Below are 17992 nucleotides of genomic sequence, written 5' to 3'. Positions count from 1 at the left end.
GTGAAGCCAGAGCTCTGCTGTACTTGCTGGAAGTTGCCTGGCACGGGGGCTGGTCGCCCTGGGGCTGGTGTCTCCCAAGGTGGTGGCGAAGGCTGCAGAGCTGAGCGCAGGGGCGAGTGGGCTAGCGCTCAGTGAGAGAGGTGAACCTGGGCACGGCAGCCAGCCCGCGGCCGGCGTCTGCGCCGCTTCCTCGCGAGCGAGGCGGGGGATCGGTGGCGCTCGGTGCTTCGCGCTGGCGTGGGCGCGCCTGCCGAGGGGTCGCCCGATGGCGCTGCGCGGTGCCTGGCGTGCTGCGCTGCGCTGCAGCGCCCGGGAAACGTACATGCGAGCCGTAGCTGCGAGTCAAAACCGGCGTAAGAGACGGAGGCGCTTCTTGCAGCGAGGAGGGCTCGCCCGCCTCGCGCGCTGGCAAAGGCAAGGCCCCCGCACATGCTCCGCGTGGAGCAGCCGCCTGGCAGACGGAGAAAGGGTCGGCCTCCGTTCCCCCATTAGCCCTGCACCGAGCCGGTGAAGGTTGCTGGGGATTCATAAATGTCTCTGTTGCCTCTTGCTGCTTTTGGCAGATCACTAGCACTAGGAGAAGAAAAGGCTGGGTGAGCGAGCCAGATCCCGTTACCCTGGCAAGAGAGAGGGCGATAGGTGCTGTGGTGTCACCCGTATTTTATACCCGGCTCCCTTTCACTCGTCAGCACCACGAGAAGCCCTGACATCTCCTGTAAGCGGGAGCGGAAGGAGCATTTGTTTGGTATGTTAGTGAAGTACTACAGCTTCTGATGTTTCATGGGGTCAGGTTTCCCTCCCACTGAATCTGGAGCCTGGAATTTGCTCAGCCCCGCTTAAGGAGAAGACTTGGCAGCAAGCTCAGACATTTCTTCCCAGCCTTGAAACGAATGGCAGTAAGACATGGCTGCTGTTACTTAAATAGGCCGAGGCGGGGAGGGAGGGGGGAGCATGTGAAAACCCGTTTTCGGGTGTCACCAGAACAGGTGCAGGGATTAGGCTACGCGGCCTCACGGTGGACGTGGTTAAAACCCGCTCTGGCCCCTCTGAGCTGAGGTGTGGATTGGGCTTGGGGGTGCCTGTGAGCGGGGGCGTGCGTGAGTTACCGTGCGGTGTTACAGACCCGAGAGCGATGGGACAAGTCCTCCGGTGCCACCCTCGATCACGGAGCGCTCGCAGACCGCGGCGAGGGGACAGCACCGGCTCCGGGGATGCTGCGCAGCGGGGAAGTGGCGGCCCACGTGGTCGGCTGTGGCAACCGGGCTTCTGGTAGGAGAGGTTTTGAAATGACAGAAGGTGCAACAACTCACTTGATGAAGCAAACTGCAGCTTGCTGCTGCGCGATGTCGCAGGGCTGGCCAGGACCAGGCACTAACCCCTCCAGGAACCAGAGGTGCGCGGGGCAGGAGGAAGGGCTGGCCTCTCTGTTCTCATTACATGAGCCTCAGGCAGAACTACCACATACATTTCTGGATTTCCCCAAGCATATCTTTTGCTTTCCTTTCCTCGCCGATAAATTTTGCTTGCTTGGAATCAGAGTACTGTTTTGGTTTTGTTTTTCCTTTTTTTCTTTTCTTTTCTTTTTTTTTTTTTTTTTTTTTTTGAATAGGAAGAGTAACAGTAATAATAATTGGTCCCAGATTCAGGACAGCACTTCATGTACATGTAGACGTGCATTATCTTGTTGCCTTTTGAGTCAATCCCCTGTTGCAGGGTGGAATGTAACTGTGTTTGAATGTTGTTCTTTGTAGGGAGTCAGTTGTATCATACACAGAAGCACAAATGCACACTCGAAAGATTTGCAGAGGCAGGTGGTAGCCTGTGTTTTTCTTCTATTTGCAGTTTTTGAATTAAAAAAAAAAGTATTTTCAAGCTCCACACTGTCAAGAATGTGGGTGTGTGGCTGAATGAAAAAAAAATATATAAATTTTCAATTTCCTTAAACTCTTAGCATAAATACAACTACTTTTTGAGGTTACTTTGTTGGGTTGTTATCCAAGGAAGAGGAACACGTTTTGAAGAAGCAGTTTCCCTGAACGCCTTTTCTCATTCTAATAATACTAATTATCAGCAATGTACAATTCCAATTACAACATGAACTGCCACTGTCAGACAAATTCAAATACGCTTTCTTTTACATCACGTCATATGCCAAACATGTGACAAAAATCCAAAGGCTCATATGTGTGTGTGTGTATGTACATATATGTATGTATATCCTTTGCCAACATTTAAAAGATGACTGTCTAGAAGTAGGCAGTGGGGTGGTTTTCAAAGGTCCTGCATACCTGTAGCTGTTTCTGAATTAATTAAAAGCAGATATTCTCTTTGGCAAGTTTCACAGAAGCACCTAAGAGGTGTTGGGTGCCCAGCGCCTTTGGAACACAAGCTGCTTATTCAAATACCTAAACATGAAGTTTGGTGTTTAAATTTAGGCACGCAGTTAGGAAGAGTTTTGACCCTGTGACCATACCAATCACTGTCCCCTCTGTCCCGAAGTGCTGTAGCACGGATTCATCTGAAACCATAAGGTTCATACATGGGAGTGGAAAGGGACAGGGTATGTGTTTCACTGCGGTGGAAGCGAGATGGAGTGCCTATAAGCACATGCAAATGAGGGTCAGATGGCTTGACAGTTGGTTATGAAACTAAATAGAAATTATGCAAAATGGGATTGATTTTGCACATATTTTTAGGTTTTGTCTTTTGGTAGCTTGAATCTTTAATTAAAATGCCAAAGACAAAAAAAGTACAAGCAGCAACTGTTAGGTTTTTCGTATAAACTGGATGTAAAGTAATAGCCTGCTATGCTCTTTTTAGGGATCATTTTTATCCCATTGCAACTGAGAATATAAAGCCATCGTACAGCTTGCCAGAAGTGACACCTGCTTTCATACTTCCTAATAATTACTTTAGATTTGACAGAAAGTACTTGGCAGGGTGCGTACAAATCATGCCTCGCTTCAGGGTACAAATAATGTCATAATGGCTTTAAGAGTTTCTCTTTATGTTCAGGATATTTGCAGGTACATGCTTTGTTGGTACGAAATGAACAAGCAAAGAAGTGTTTTGGTCGACTTCTTTAACATCTAAATAAAAATGTGCATTGGCTATTGCAAGCATACAAATAGAGTAGAAAAGTGAAATGAATAGGAAGATTTTCAGTGGCTATTTGAGCATGCCTAATTTTTTGCTATGAAATCTGTTGCTATGAAAGTCCCCTAAACATTTACAAGCAATAAAATGACTTCCAAGGCTAAACATTCACAGTCATCTTGCTAGAGCAAAGTCTTGCCTATGGGAAAGTGGCATCAACTTGGGGGACCTCCCCCCCCCACCTTGCTTTGCCTTGCAGTGGAAGAATTTTCAGTCTAAAGTGCATTTGGATGTGGTATCTGTTTTTTTTCCCCTACCTCTGCTATACTTGCTGCAGTTAAAAGTGAGGCTTAAAGTTGTGTGTGCTTATCTATCTGCAAAATCAAAGTATTGTTTATCTGACTCTAAGCTATAGGTAGGAAGTTGATCTTCCACAATGATCAGTAGTTACTGAATACCTCTTAGCCTTTAATGTATTCAGGGTTAAACACAGAGTTACTGTATATAATATGTATAAGACATGACAACGATGTTTAGTCCATTTTGGAAAAAGGTGGCTGCTTCAGAGAGATCAGTTACACACTTGCTCAGGATCAGCCACGAAGTGTCTGGTGGAGCAAAGGTAAAATCCCACATCAGAATGGCTGAACCTTTACCTTGGTGTCCAAAAGAGACTTTCCCTGCAGCCTAGTTATAGGGAACATCCTTTCTTGGGTTTGTTATCATCTCGCAGCAAGCTGAAGTTCTAAAATGCTAAAGAAAAGTAATTAGGTTTCTGAATTAATATCTACAACGTTTCTTCTTGTCCAGTTTTTATACAAATAAGGAGCCAAACCAGAGAGTGAGGGATGGATAAGGTATTGTTCAGGAGCCCACTGAGTTGTTTCTGAAGGCAACTTAAACGATTTTTGAAAATCAGAACATGAAATTTTCACATGAGCTTCCTTAAGGAACTAGAAGAGGAAGGCGTCAGTGAGTACACTGCCTTTGGAGGGCAGAATGAGCAAGGCCGGAAAGCAGTTGGGAATTAGTTACTTTTCTGTAAAAAGTGCAGTACACTATTTTTGCACTTCTGCTTGGAAGCTTAAAAAAACAAATGCCTTTTACTTCCGGAGAGAAGCTAGGCTCTTTCTGCAAAAAGAATGGATTTGGAGGGTGTCTGGTGTGTTTCTGAGTGCGTGTGTATTAGACAGTACATGTCTTCTATCAGAGAGAGCGTTAAGAGATACAAAGTTCATGTGTGCGTGGGTCTTTCATTACCAGAAACACTTTGGCAGATGGTAGGGAATTTGGACAGCTGCAACAAAAGTGATTAATGGGCTAGAGAAGAAAGTTTAAGAATTAAGTACGTACAGTTTGTCTGAATGAGACAGAAGAGGGTGAAAGAACAGTATGATGTTATAACTACTAGTCCTGTATTCAGGGGGTATAAATATCCAAGTTTGGAGAAGAACTGTTTTGGGTGGTCCAAACAGTATGGCTAGGAGTAACGGGATAACATTGAGCACAGAAAATGTCGGCTGAGATCCAAAAAGCATTTCCAGCTACTAAGATCGGTTAGATTGCGGAATAACCCCCCACCCCGGGAAGGGGTGGAAGCCACTTTGGTCGAGTCATTTGAACTAGACTGAGCAAGGGCAGAGCTCCGTGGAGCCAAGCCTAGAAGAGATCTAGCGTGAGGAAAAGGGCCAAGAGTGTACCAACCTAGGTGTTTTTTCCCCCATCTCTGTGTTATCTGCAGGTGGTATAAATACTGCCAGTGGCTGGAAATTGCATGGGGATTTCTGAGCGAGTTGTATTTTAGCATGTATTTGAATAGGGATTTCCTTGTGGAAACACAAAAATCCCTGTCTCTCAAGATTTCGGCCCTGTAACTGTCTGGGCTTGTTGTACTTGTTTCAAAAGAAAAAGAGAACGAAAGAGGGAGAGAGCACCCAGCAAGTTGCCTTTCTGTAAAACTGCGTAGTGGCAAACTTTTTATCCTTTACTTGGAACAGACTCACAGGGTTGTTCTCGAAGTCTCAGGAAAAACTGTTGGCAAGCTGCAGACAGCCATTACAAGTGAGAATGACTGAGCAGAGCAGAGCAGGCCTGTTCTACTCATTCACTTTTCTGCTCTAAGTCATGAGTTCTTAAATTCGGATTTCACACGGAGGTTGGTCTCCCCAGTTGTCTCCTTGTGTTTGGACATGAGGCTAATTCTTTATTAAATGGCTAGAAAATTACAGTATGTATGACCAAAATTGGGAACATTTTTCGTAATAAGCCCATAGGTTTTGTGTACATTTGTAGCAGCATATGCACCGTGATTTTTTACTTGCTGCTAGGTTCTCTAGTGCCTCGGAAAGCAATTTTTGACCTTTCCCTCCCCTAATTTGGCTGTGAGGCACTGCGTTTCTGGTGATGTGTTCACTTAGCCGCTCCACGGATGGACTAGTGGGCTAGCGAGCATGGCCGTGACGCTCCTGGCGTGGAGCATGCTGCAGCCGCGGCAGCCTCCCAGGGCTGCTGGGTCCAGCGTTGGCAAGGCCGTCGCGACGCCGCTCCCCCGTCGGGCTTTGCATCCCCTGACCGCTTTAAGAGAAGCAGACCGGAGGCTGAGCGAACGCTGCCCCAAACGCCGGCCCGGCAGCCCTCGGCGTATCGAGCTGCTTGTGTTTTGGCGTGGCATCTCCCCTCCCCGAGAGCCGCCCGAGCGGGCGAGAGGATCTGTGGGGCTTCACAGCTGCGATGTTGCCGCTGGGATTTATATGGTTTTTGGAGCTTCTGGAAAGCGCAATTAATGATATCCCACTGCCATGTAAGTACCCAGTCACGGGCAGGGTACTAGAGATAAATATATGTCGAGGTGTTGTCGGAACATTTATTTCCTTAGCAGGAAGTATTGATCCTGCAAACTATATTCTACTACAGTGGCTTTATTTCTGCTGTATTAAAAGACTGATGCAGACTATATTTATTCAATTCGTGTGACGGATGCTGGCAAACTAAGGTCTCAGCTGGTCACTGGACACTTTTTAGTCCACTGCTTGCCAGTTGGTTGCCTTCGACAAGCCAAAATGAGGTTTGGGCCTGAAAATCAAGGTTTTAAAGCTCTGTTTTATCATTTAGTAAGACACTGAGTTTTGGATTGCCAGGTTTACTCATTTTTTATCAACTGTTATCAATGCTGAGAGGTGTGGGTAAATAATGAACCACGCATCTGCTTTCTAACACGCTCTTGTTTGTCAGCCGGTTTCGAAGGAGCAGTTGGGTCATCACTCAGGTAACGTGTGTGTGTGTGTATGCTAATGTCAAACAAAAATTCAGTAATATTTTTGAACCTTTTGAAATCAAAAACATGTTCCGGCTTTGGGGGCAAAGCAGTGATTTTTTTTCCCCCTCTTCTGGTGTGGAGCAGGGGGTTGGAGGGGGGTTGCCTTCGTAATTCGTAGTACAGTCAAGATGAAGCTGAATTTCGGCAGTGGTTGAAGGGATAGAAACAAAAGCTGTGTTTCTGCTAAGCCCTGTAGAATTTACCAGAAAATATAATTCTTTTTAGGTTATTTTGAGCTTTTGGGGAAGTAGTCCTGTTAGAGTCAAGTTCTGAATTGGATTAGAAATGGACCTTTCTGACACTGTAGTTAGTTCTCAAAAAATTAATCTATGAAATACTTGTGTCTCCTCCACTCGCTGGTGGATTGATTTTAACACAACGAATCAGCCATGGGGCTAACTTCCTTGGCAGGCGTTGGAGAGAGCATGATGCTGAATCTCTGTGGCACACGCTTTATTTTCTCCGTAGAAGCTGCTCTGTTAGTCTCTGAACGAGCGAATGTTTTCAAGTTTAACACCACTTTGGTTTGTTTAGCGAAACTAGTTTCTCAGGTGGAGGAATCGTTCCACCGGCAGGCGGGTGGTTTTGGAGCTGTTCCAGGGCTCGCTTACCGTGGTTGTCGCTACCGTGGTGCCTCCCTCTTCTCCCCAGGGAGCCTGAGAGGGATGTCAGCTTTTGGCACCGTCAAGAGCAGAAGTGGAAGGTCGAGATCCCAGTTTTCTGTTTTTAGCAGATGTTTTCCCCTTCAATTTAATCCTTGAACAGGGTGATGAGGAGCAATAGGGCATGTGGGGGCATTGACTTGGGCACCTGAGGTGTGCAAGCACGATCCAGTGGGGCTGCAGGCACTGGCCCTGCCTGAGCACTAGTGACATTTAACCTTCCTGAGATGGGGGGCTCCAGGGCCCAGGCACTATTTGTTGTATTGGGTATGAGCCTAAGGGCCTTCTGCAAGGGTGACTACTTGGACCAGCTGCTAGGAAAGCCCCACTTGGTCCCTTTTGGGCAGCTGAGGTGTTTGTATTTCCAGCCTCGGTGTGCTTCTGTGCCGAAGCCTTTCTGCATGGGCATGTTGCCTTTGCACCTCCTCGATCTGTCCTCCACAGAAGTGTGTGGAGATGGAGAGCAGCCTCTGCAACGGCAGAAGTGGTCCTTCTCCATCAGGGAGTTGAGACCTGGTCCCTCAAAGGGATTTGCATGGACTGGTTTGGCCTTCTGGCTGCCCTGCACGTAGATTTGGTTGACCCGGGCTTTTCAGTGCCCAAGGCAGCCTGAAATGGTTGCGGTTGAAAAGGATACAGTATGGCAAAGAGAATAGAGAGCTCACCGTTAGCTTTTAACGGAGGCGGGGAGTTGTGCTTGGCTCCTCTCCCTGAAATACGCTGGTCTCCAGAGCTGTCAGTCTGACATTGTTCTCAGCTGAAAGTTGCTTAAAATAGAGAGGAATAAAGAAGCAAGGAAGATGCTTAGAGAGAAATTGCATATGTTTCGCTACAAACCATAATGTGCAAAGTGCTGTTTTGCAGAGCAGGGTAAGCACACAAAAATTAACCAGCACCAAAAAAACTGCAGTGGGTCAGCAGAATATTCTCTCACAGATTCCCTTACAGATGTTACAGGCAAAGGAAATGAGCAAGAGACAACTCAAAGCTCAGCCTGACATTTGCGGACAGCGTATCAGTAAGTCTGGGTTGTAACTGTAAAGGTAAATGGGACACTGCTACGGATGAGGTGGCACTAAGTGTATAACGAATCAGCCTTGTGTGGCAGAAGCTCCCTTCAGGACTCATCAGTTGTGCCAAGTGTGAGACTAGCATCTTGGATGAGATATAAATGGTTCAGCAGTAACTGCATTTTAAGAATAAAGAGCAGTCGCCAAAAGGTTAGAGGAGAAGTAGACAGAAATGTAAGAAGCTGAGGGATGATCACAAGGAACGGAATTATTCAGAAAAGGGAAAACCCCACACACCGGTCTTGTGATGAATAAAAATACATGTTTCAGTGTATCATAAACAGCCTTTTCCTTTTACACGCACACACATTAACACGTCTCTAATTACCAGAAGACTCACCTCAGAGAAGATAGTGTTACTGTTACTTTCCCCTGTTACATTTAAATGACTGAATTTGTCCAAAAAAAAAAAGAAAAGAAGAGGAAGAAGAAAAAAAAAAGCTAGGGGATTATTTTGTTCTTCCTGACACAGTTATATACTGTAGGCTACTTTGTACTGTCTCTCTGTGTTTTGGCCTTCCAGTGTTGTTACTGGAATTTCTGGACAGACTTGGGGGGCAGACCTCTTGTCCTGTATATGTGACTTTTCTACTAGAAAATTATGTGCATGTGGGTATAAGTTTCTGTGGTTGTGTAAGGGTGTATATTTGCAGCAAGAGTCATCTCACCTGAGAATTTTTTTTTCATTTTTCAAAGAATTTCAGAATTAATTTTTAAAGCTTCAGTGCACATTGGAAAGACATTAACAAAAAGATTAAAAAGCCTCTGAATTTTAGATGTTGGGTTTTTTCTTTTTGCCTTAACCCAAGAGAAATAGTATTACATCTCATTTTTCTGTGGCAAAAACACATATGTATCAGTTCCTATATTTACAATAAGCATGGTCTTCCAGAAAAGAAACAAGTGATTCTAAACAGGGCATGTGCAGTTCCTTTTTTAGTTTTTAAAGGGTGCTTTTTAAAAAAGTCTGAAAAGCTGGAGGTGAAATTGTTAATGTAGGCCCAGTCTAGTAGCTCTGACATCAGCCGACCTCCTCTCCCCTTTTAATATCACTAGGATCTTGCTTTAAGTGGTATAAAGAGGAGAGCAGTATTGTGTAAATGATTTTCACATGCAAAGAAACTATTTTCAAAATTCATCTCAGCTCTGTCTTTCATTAATTCATCACCAGTGGAAATAGGTAGTGTTTGTTTTTATTTTCTTACTGAGCCTGATCCTGGATTTGTTGCCAGATGTTTACAATGTTTTGAATGTCACTGGCATTGCTTCCAGATAGGGAAGGGAGGCAAGAGGGGCTCACCCACATGGGCAATCAAATCTGGGAAAACGTCAGCCTCTTGGTATATCATGAAAGGCTCAACTGGACAAGACAGCAAAATCCTCAGCGTCTATCTGCCTCCCCACACGTGAGACCACACTAGACGTGATTAAAAAAAAAAAACAGCTAGATCTTTTCTCACACTGGAGCCAAATCCACAGCCTCCTGATAGCAAACTGAAAAGACCATCTAGATCCCTGGGGCCAGTGCCTGCTAGCATGACCCAACTGAGTGGTTAGCAAAAACACCTTGGAAGTGAGAGGAGGGAGTGGGTTTTGCCCCTGACTGGAGTTTGAAATATTTTGTCCGGGGCTCACGTGTAAGCTGAGTAATCCTGATGGTTTGGCCGCCTGCCCTGGAGAGCGTGTGTGCGTGTTGGGCCGGGGGGTGAGGAGATTTGCTCCCTCTCCGAGTTTAACACGGCACCTTTGAGACGGTTGCCCCTGAGCTCCTCGGGGAGGACGAAGGTTGCTGCCTGGTCCTGTCCGTGCAGCTTTTAAGTGATGTGCCTAGACTGGCCCCATCGCTGCACCAGGCTTTTGCACAGCTTTTTGTGGTAGATGGGGGAAGCGAAGAGGTGCAAGTGGTAGATGGGGGAAGCGAAGAGGTGCAAATCTGCTGCTGTTTCAAAGCAAAACCAAGTACTTGATTGCGTTTCCTGACAGGCTTTATCTTGGGCAGCTTTGTGTGTAATAGTTGCATGCAATGGAGATAGTATACCCTCTAGGCACGCTGGACTGAGTTGCACTCTTCCCCTTTGTGCTGTGTTGCCTGTTTGTTAGATGCAGATTGGAGACAAAAGCTTTTAGAATTAGTAGTTTAATGGGAGAGAAAAGAAGTGACATTATGACCTGGTTACAAATGTGCCTGAGATTGTCTGGATTTCAGCCCACACCAGGGAGTGAAATCCTGTTTCCTGGGGGTTAATCCAGAAAACAAACCCTTGTTATCAGCTCGCACAATTTCTTGAGACCGCATGAGTGTATTCTGGTGTTTCCAGATATTCAAGAAGCATATGCCTTCTAGTTCTCCAGGTAAAGAAACTCCAAATCGCATGGAGTTCTTTGCAGAATCTGATTAAGTTCAGATTTCCTAAGCACAGTATTTACAAGCCCTCCTGCTAGAGAAGTGGAGGAAGGAGCTTCTTTCCAAGAAAAATGTAGGCTGGGTAATCTGACATCATTCAGAGTCACATCACCCTACACCCACCAGAATTCAAAGATAGAATGGAAATGGCATAATCTGTTCTCAGGGTAACACTAATAGTACTTTTCTTGCAGTTCATTGTGTTTTGTCCCCACCCTGCCATTGCCACAATTAACATTTCTTGCAGTGACTTTGAAATGTGTTGCCATAACAAGGTTGCTGATCAGCAGCTACAAAAATCTTAACGAGGTACCTAATGGAACTTTTTGTTTCCATTATTTCTGCTTAATATGTTCTGAAAAAGTCAGAAGGTTTTAACCTTGTCTTTGGTTGAAATACCCAGGCCCCTTTAGTAGAATACCACTTCATTTGTACTGAAGCTAGCATACACTAAAAGGGCTTGGAGACCCCTCCAAATGGGTCAAATTGGTGCCTCAAGCCAAAGAAAATGTATATCCAAACACATGTTTTTGGTCTTGAGCTAAAAAAAAAATGCACTTCATGTTGAATAGTCTCCTCCAAGTGCCGCAGTTAATAAGCCATGTTGTGTTTTTACTGGAAAAGTATGCTTCTAGCCAAGCATTCTTTGCATTTTTCCCAGGATTTAGTCATAAAATCACTTTAGACATATTGCAAGTATGAAATGTGTGCACATCAGATAAAGGGCAGCGATTTCTGTTTTGCTGTAAAGCTCCATGGAAACATTTTTATCACCATCCAATACATTATCCCAAGAAGTCTGGCCCCTTTCTTTACTCTCAACATCTAACTGAATAAGAAATGCTGAGCAACAGAGAGGGCACTAAGAAACCTTTAGTTCGACATGGTGGTTTGGCAAAGAACACACAACACTGTCTATAGGGGTGGAGTGGAATCAAAATCCTATTACTTCTTGCATATGGTATCACACGCAGGTATTTGGCGTTAATAGCTGGCTGTCGTGCGGTGGTATGGGTTCATTCCTGCCTGCAGAATTCCGCAGGCATGAAAAAGTGAGAAACCTAAAGACTTGCTGAACTATTTTAAGTGTTATTATTTCAAGCAATGATTTACGCAAGCGAGAAGAGCCTCTAGCACAGTCGGCAGGCGCAGGCCTGCGAGGCGGTTGCATCTCGCAACGCACTCTCGCAGCCCCCTCTGGCTGATGCTCGGAGCATCGTTGCTTCACGCGGGAGCCAGCTGCAAAACCCTCCTGGCGGCTGGCGGAAACGGCGCTGGGGGCGAAGGGGGCAAAGGGGAGGGGAGTAGCATCGCTGGAGGGAACTACTACCCACGGCAGCAGTAGCCAGGGTTTAAAAGAACAAATTGTATACTCGTTTCTATGTATTGGAATAGAGCGATCTAGCTATCAAACATATGTTCACACATACACAGCATACAGAGTAATGTGTATATACCACCTCGTGGAGCCAATCTGTGTTCCGAATAAGAAAGATATTTAAAGCGACTCTGCAAACTTTGTGGCGCTGGGAGAGACTAGCTGGGCTTATCTCTGCGGGGATTTGCAGTAAGGCTGGTCTGATCTGCATTTCTTTCTGTGTATATAATTTGAGTATGTATTTGTCATTACCTTTATAAATGCTAAGATAGAGGAGCACAGATTAGGAATGCAGATGAAGGGGAAAAGTCCAGAGAACAAGAGGGTTACCCAGCCCCAAATCTTCTTCAAACCCCATGAAAGGGGACAAGAAGGTCTGGGGGAAGGTCACTTAAAGACCATCCGTGTGCATTAGAGCAGCGCTGGGAGCACTGGATCATTTTCTCGCTTCATCTTCGGGGGCAGCATTTTCTTGCTCACTGACTGTGTCGGGCCACTACCTTCTCTGGCTACCAAGCCACCTGCACGCAAGCCGGTTTGAAGAGCGCATGGGAGCTAGGAGCCAAGTGAAAGAAAGCTCGACTGACGATGCTGTGCTCGGGCATTGGACGGGGAGACAGAACGGAGGTGGCTGAGGTGACAGCTACGTGTGTGTGAGCTCATCTGAAAAGAGTCAGGAAGCACTGCTCTGCACCCAGTCGTGGTGTAGGGCACTCACCATCTGCCCGTGGTGAGTCATATTTTTTGACAGATGAGTAAAACATCATTGCTGCGATACTCATTCTTAAACTTGATGGGAAAAGATTAGCCAGTAGATTTGGGGCCTTTTGCAACCAGCGCTTTTGTTGATGATTTTTGTGCTCTGGCTAGCATAGTGTAATGTGCTAGGGTAAACTTCTCAGATGTGGCTGGATCCAGATTAGAGTTTGAGCGCAGTTCTTGTGTGCTGTGGAGGTTGTCATGGGAAAGCTGGTGCAGTCTTGTGGAGTAAGCAGTGTTCCCATTTACACTAGATGACAGAAATATTGGTCCTACTCTGTTTCTGGCACTGTGGGAACAATGCTTGAAGAAGCTGGCAACCAGGCAGGTTGCTCCCTCCATCCCTGTCTTCCCAGGCAGGAATGCAAGCTCCTAGCCAAGATCCCCTGAAAAAAGCCCTGAAAAGAAGTGAGGTAAAGGAGATGGGATGACATGGGAGTAGGGCTTGTTCCCTGTAGTCATCTCCCTGCATCCTGGCAGGCAGCTGCAGGGATGTGCTCTTAGCCCAGAGCCTACTGGAGGAGGACACCACGCATGGGCAAGAGGGGGCTTTCCAATGAGCATGTCTTGTTTGTCTTCATTTTGCTGGCCAGCTGCCATTGGCAGGAATGAAATACCGGCAGATGTTAGAATCAGATCTCTAAGGCAAACTTTACAAGAATAGCAAGAGTGGTTGGGTTTGTCTTTGGAGGGACGTACCCTGGAGACACGGGTGCAAGTTCACGTGTGGTTCATCAGGGATGTCGCACTGCATTCACTGGGTCAGAGCAGGGGGAGGTTTTTCCCCAAATAAATACATCTGAGATCTATGTATTAGTTAGGTATCTGCAATATTAGACCACTTTTTTTTTTCTTAATTAATTTATTTTTTTTAGCAACTTGCATTTTGCTTGTATGCACTGTAACAGCTTTTACGTAGCAGGAACTTTATTCTGCTGCTGTCTTTCTAAATGCTTTTTTTTTGTTCTGCCTAATGTACCTAATCAATCTTGCCATGTTACTAAGAGCGATATCTCTATTGGCGAGGCAAAAAACTGGAAGTCTTACATGGCCTGGTGTGTATAAAGGCACAAAGCTCTCTTTCCCAGATTTGGCTGAATTGCCATCAGTGCAGAGATCACAGTACTGATAAAACAATGTTAAAAGCATTGAGAATTTCAGGCTTCATACTCCCTAGTGAAAGGATAATTTTAGAATATCCTTCCTCATGATCATAGTAATTTTACAGCAATAACTCTTGAAATTAAAAGTTAGGTCAGTGTTAATGAAGGCAGAATCAGGTCCTTTCTTGTAAGGCAAAGAACAAAACTCTTTTTATCAGCAGTTATAAATGTCTAGAAGTTTAAATGTGCATACATGCACAAAAATCTGCCTCCTCTTAGGGCAGGACTGTATTTACAACTTCAATTTAAGTATATTAAGTTACTCAAGACATTTCAGATTATTTCTCTTTTATTTTCTTTTGCTTCATACACACTCATGAATGGAAGTATCTCCCATCTATGTTAGGAGTAAGCAAGCATCTTCTTTCTAGTTTGAGAGCTGCATTTTCAAAAGGGTCTTTTACCTCACTTCCAGCCTTTGAAGCCTGTTTTTCTGGTTTTGTACACACATTTTTCCGTGTTTCCAAAAAACAAAATGCACACATTGTATCCACATTCCTAGGGGCAATTTTTCCAGCTCTTTGCAAATAAAGTGCTAAAAGACTTCTTACATTGTGATTCTACTAAACAAATGTAGTAAAGTAATCCTGAAATTGCAGCACATCTAATTTCCATTTGAATGGCATTACTTATATCTGGAGTGTTGGTGGTACAAGTGACTCTCAGAACACTGTTTCGCTTTTTTGGTTCACTAATATAGGCAGCTGTATCATTTGTATATAAAAAGAGCATGACACTTTGAAAAGGATGCAAATCTTAAAATTGCTTAACTTTGCTCTTCTATGGGTGACTAAAGTTAGGCACCTAAATAAAGAAGGCCTGATACTTAAAGGTGCTGAACAACTGCATCTTCTGTTTAACAAGGAGGTGCAGCTGCTCAGCCCATCTAAAAATCAGGCATTATTTTAGGTTCCTAAAAACGGATTTCAAAGCCTAACTTAAGAATACGTCGTTGCAAATACTGGTCGTCCCTCCCCCCGCCCAAGAGACAGAGCTCTTCCCTCTCCCCCTTATATTTACGGTAAGCCCTTTGGAGCACTGAGGGACAGGAAAAACTTTCTTCAAAATAGACGTGTATTCACAGTGTTGTAGAAGTTGACATGGAGGTTTGAGGACATGAAGTACCCAAAATCATCTTCAAGATGCTCCTTGCAAATAGAGGTCACAAGGCAGGAGCACCGCACTCTGAGGAACACTTTAGAAAAAGCTCCTTTGTTTCTGCAGTGAATAAAATTTGTCTTTTACAGCACCCTTTTGCATCCTGGCTTTGCCACAGTAACAGAGGTCCTCTTACCTGAGGTATGACCTGGAGGTGGACCATAACTCATTGCTGCTGTATTTCAGTTGAAGAAACCAGATTGAGTTTGACCTACTGTACCACAACCTGGATGCAGGCTCTAAAAAATCCTTGCCACAGTTTACTCTGTCTGCAAAAGTTTAGCAAATTTTGCAATAGTTATGCTTTTTTGCAATAGTTTAGAGTACAGTCTAAATTCTTCTCACTTGAGCAATTTAATAGGTCTAGTAGGACACACTACTGTATTTGCATATGAGTTGTGGAAGTCATACTTGTATCAGAGACAAGGTAAGCCATCTGTCAGGCCGTCTGGGTGATCTAGAGATTAATTGGATGAGCTGGTAGTGCAATGGCAAAACTTGTTGTTTTGCTGGTGGTGTCCACCCAGTTCCCTGTTGCTGCCAGAGGCTCGCCGTGGGCTGGGAGACCATTCCATATGCATGAATGCAAGAGTGCTGAGTCCTCCAAAAAGTAAGTTTGCTAGATACTGTTTACTTTTAAAGGGAAAAGAACAGTGATTCCTGCTCACATCTGCTTGTCAGCCAGCCCTCTTAACTGGTGTGTGTTACATGATTAATCTTTCTTACTTAGGTTGTGAGCAGACCCTATACACAAAAATACAGCAACATTTATATGCCATCTACACAGCAATGAAGTATGAGACCGCACGACACTTAAATTAGCTTTCTGCTCATTGACAGGTAAGGAAAGGTGCTGTAGCATATAGTAACCCTTCTTGAATCTACTGTTTTGTATGATCATGTGTACAGTGTTCTAATAGGGCTAAGTGACCTGTAAATTCATGCCGGATAAATTTGGTTAATAGCAGTGGATTAGCTGGCCACTGTTCTGGCATGTGTCATGCTATACAATATTTCCAAAAGGAGGTCAGCAGGCTTAGATCCATCCTGTATACAGACGTACTTCTGGGATGAGTGCATGCCTTTGACTGATTTCAAGGAAAATGTCCTCTAGGGATTGTATAATAGTCACGTGCTTAACAGATTGCTGTTAGGACCTGTGCGTTTCTGAATAATTGAAAAGATGCGCTCTTGGTCATGTAGCTGGGCAGGTTCTTGTACAGCTAGTGCCAGTGACGTGGAGAGCTTATTCCGACTAGGCTGACGTTGATATAAGAGCTTGTATTGTGACTGGAGTCCGCTTGCCTCAGTATTATCAGTGTGTGTACATAAACCCCTTGCTTTTGCCCTTATTGTGTCCTTTTTTGAAATTCATGCCCTTTCACGTAGCTAGGTTTAGATAGGGTGAAATGTCCCTAGTTAGATTATGAGGAAGAAAAAAACACAAAGTTGCATGCGTACTAAAGTTGTATTTTAGGAGAAGAATTTGCAAGATCTAGGGGCAAAATTTTGCACGAAGTGTTTAGATTAAAAAATGCATATATACTTTGCTTGACTTGCCTATAAGCATTTTCTTAAAAGTACCAAAAGAACTCTTTTAATGAAGCATAAAAATTGATTGTTTCTTGCCAAGAGGGTTCTTCTTCAATCTTCAGATATTAAAGTCTTCGTGAGAACCACAAGAAGAATATCTTCTTGAATCATTTACATTTTTCCCCTTTTGCAGGCTTATGTAACCATGCAGAAAATCTAATAATAAGTGTGCTATTAGTATCCAGTGTAGCACCTTCTGCAAGCTGAGGTGTCATATTATTACAAATAATGGTGCAGAAATGTTGTAGAGTCAGAGAGCTTCCATACATGGCTTATTTGACTAACCTTTAACAAAAAGATCTTAGGCTAATTTAATCAGTCTTTGCTTCTGTTTTACTATTCTATTTTATCGTTCAAGAGAGGAGGAGCCTTGCTGCTTGCTTTTGTTTCTGTGAAGTTTGGCATGCTATTAATGGTGTTGAAAGGAATAGGGTAGTAGCAGCACTCAGAACCAGGTGTCCTGTGGTCTTTTATTTTTATATGCACACCGACCACTTGTCTGTACACACCCTCTGATGCTCTTTAGGATTAAACCTGACCTACAAGCATCCTTTTCAGTTTTCAGTCCTGAGTCCCTTGAGCAGGGATTGTTGGTCCTGTGACAAACACTCAGGCAGGCAAGGCTGCTGTATTTAGAGCAAAAGCTCCTTCCTCAGCGCTCCCTTTCTACCTGTGTGGTTGGTGCTATGTGCTTGAGGACACCATGAGAAAGCAAGTAACGATGAAAGCTGTGATGTTACTTTGGGGTAAATTGTATTGCTTAGCTTCTCTGAGAGCTGGCCCCACGAACAAAGTGAGTGTGTGAAAATGCTGCTGATCCTGTCTTCCTACTCCTGCAATGCCAGTGCACTTTAATACCATACATGGTTTAGAAATCGTTCTAGTCACCAGAAGAAACTTAGAAAGCCTCTGGTTGTGTCAAAATAGGGTTGCCTGCAGGCTCTCAGCTTTGCTCACTCTTGCGGATGTGTAGGGATGCAGTCCTCAGAGATGCTTCGTGCAGTGTTTGCTGAGCTCTGCTGCCTTGTGCAGGGTGGTGCGTGCCCCCCCGAGGCTGTGCGATTTGTTTGGGTCCTGTCATCCCTGTGGCCCCCCCCCCCCCCCGTGCGTATCCCCAACACACAAACACGTGCTGGGGTCCGTGTGGGTCCCACCTCCTCCTTGCCGCGCTACTTGGCCTTGTGGATTGGTTGCCTACAGCCTGTCTCGTTCGGCACCGAACCTTTGCTCTTAATACGCTGACGGTCCTGGGGGGACCACGAGAGGAGCATGGATTTAAAAATGTGTTTTAAATCTGAGTGTGCCGAAGGCACAAATGAAATGGTGGTAACCATAACAGTCTGGTCCCAGTCCTGCAGTTTGGAGTAAATGATGGTTTTGCTTGAGGGGCTTT

At 44.8% G+C, this 17992-nt stretch overlaps 1 protein-coding gene across 9 annotated transcripts in view; it reads left to right on the top strand.

The window, feature by feature from the left end:
• Positions 1-17992, top strand: part of ATXN1 (ataxin 1) — a 312787-nt gene that overhangs the window by 251644 nt on the left and 43151 nt on the right. Inside the window, exon 1 of one of the 9 annotated variants that reach the window (XM_062569940.1) lies at positions 1195-1269. The exons of the other annotated variants lie outside the window; for them this stretch is intronic. The gene's annotated coding sequence lies outside the window, so the exon portion shown is untranslated. Of the gene's footprint in view, positions 1-1194; positions 1270-17992 lie in introns of those variants that run through there. 9 annotated transcript variants of the gene reach the window in all.

This window comes from Rhea pennata, chromosome 2, assembly GCF_028389875.1.
Source record: "Rhea pennata isolate bPtePen1 chromosome 2, bPtePen1.pri, whole genome shotgun sequence".
NCBI classification, from domain to species: Eukaryota; Metazoa; Chordata; class Aves; order Rheiformes; family Rheidae; genus Rhea; species Rhea pennata.
This window is presented reverse-complemented; position numbering and strand designations above follow the sequence as displayed.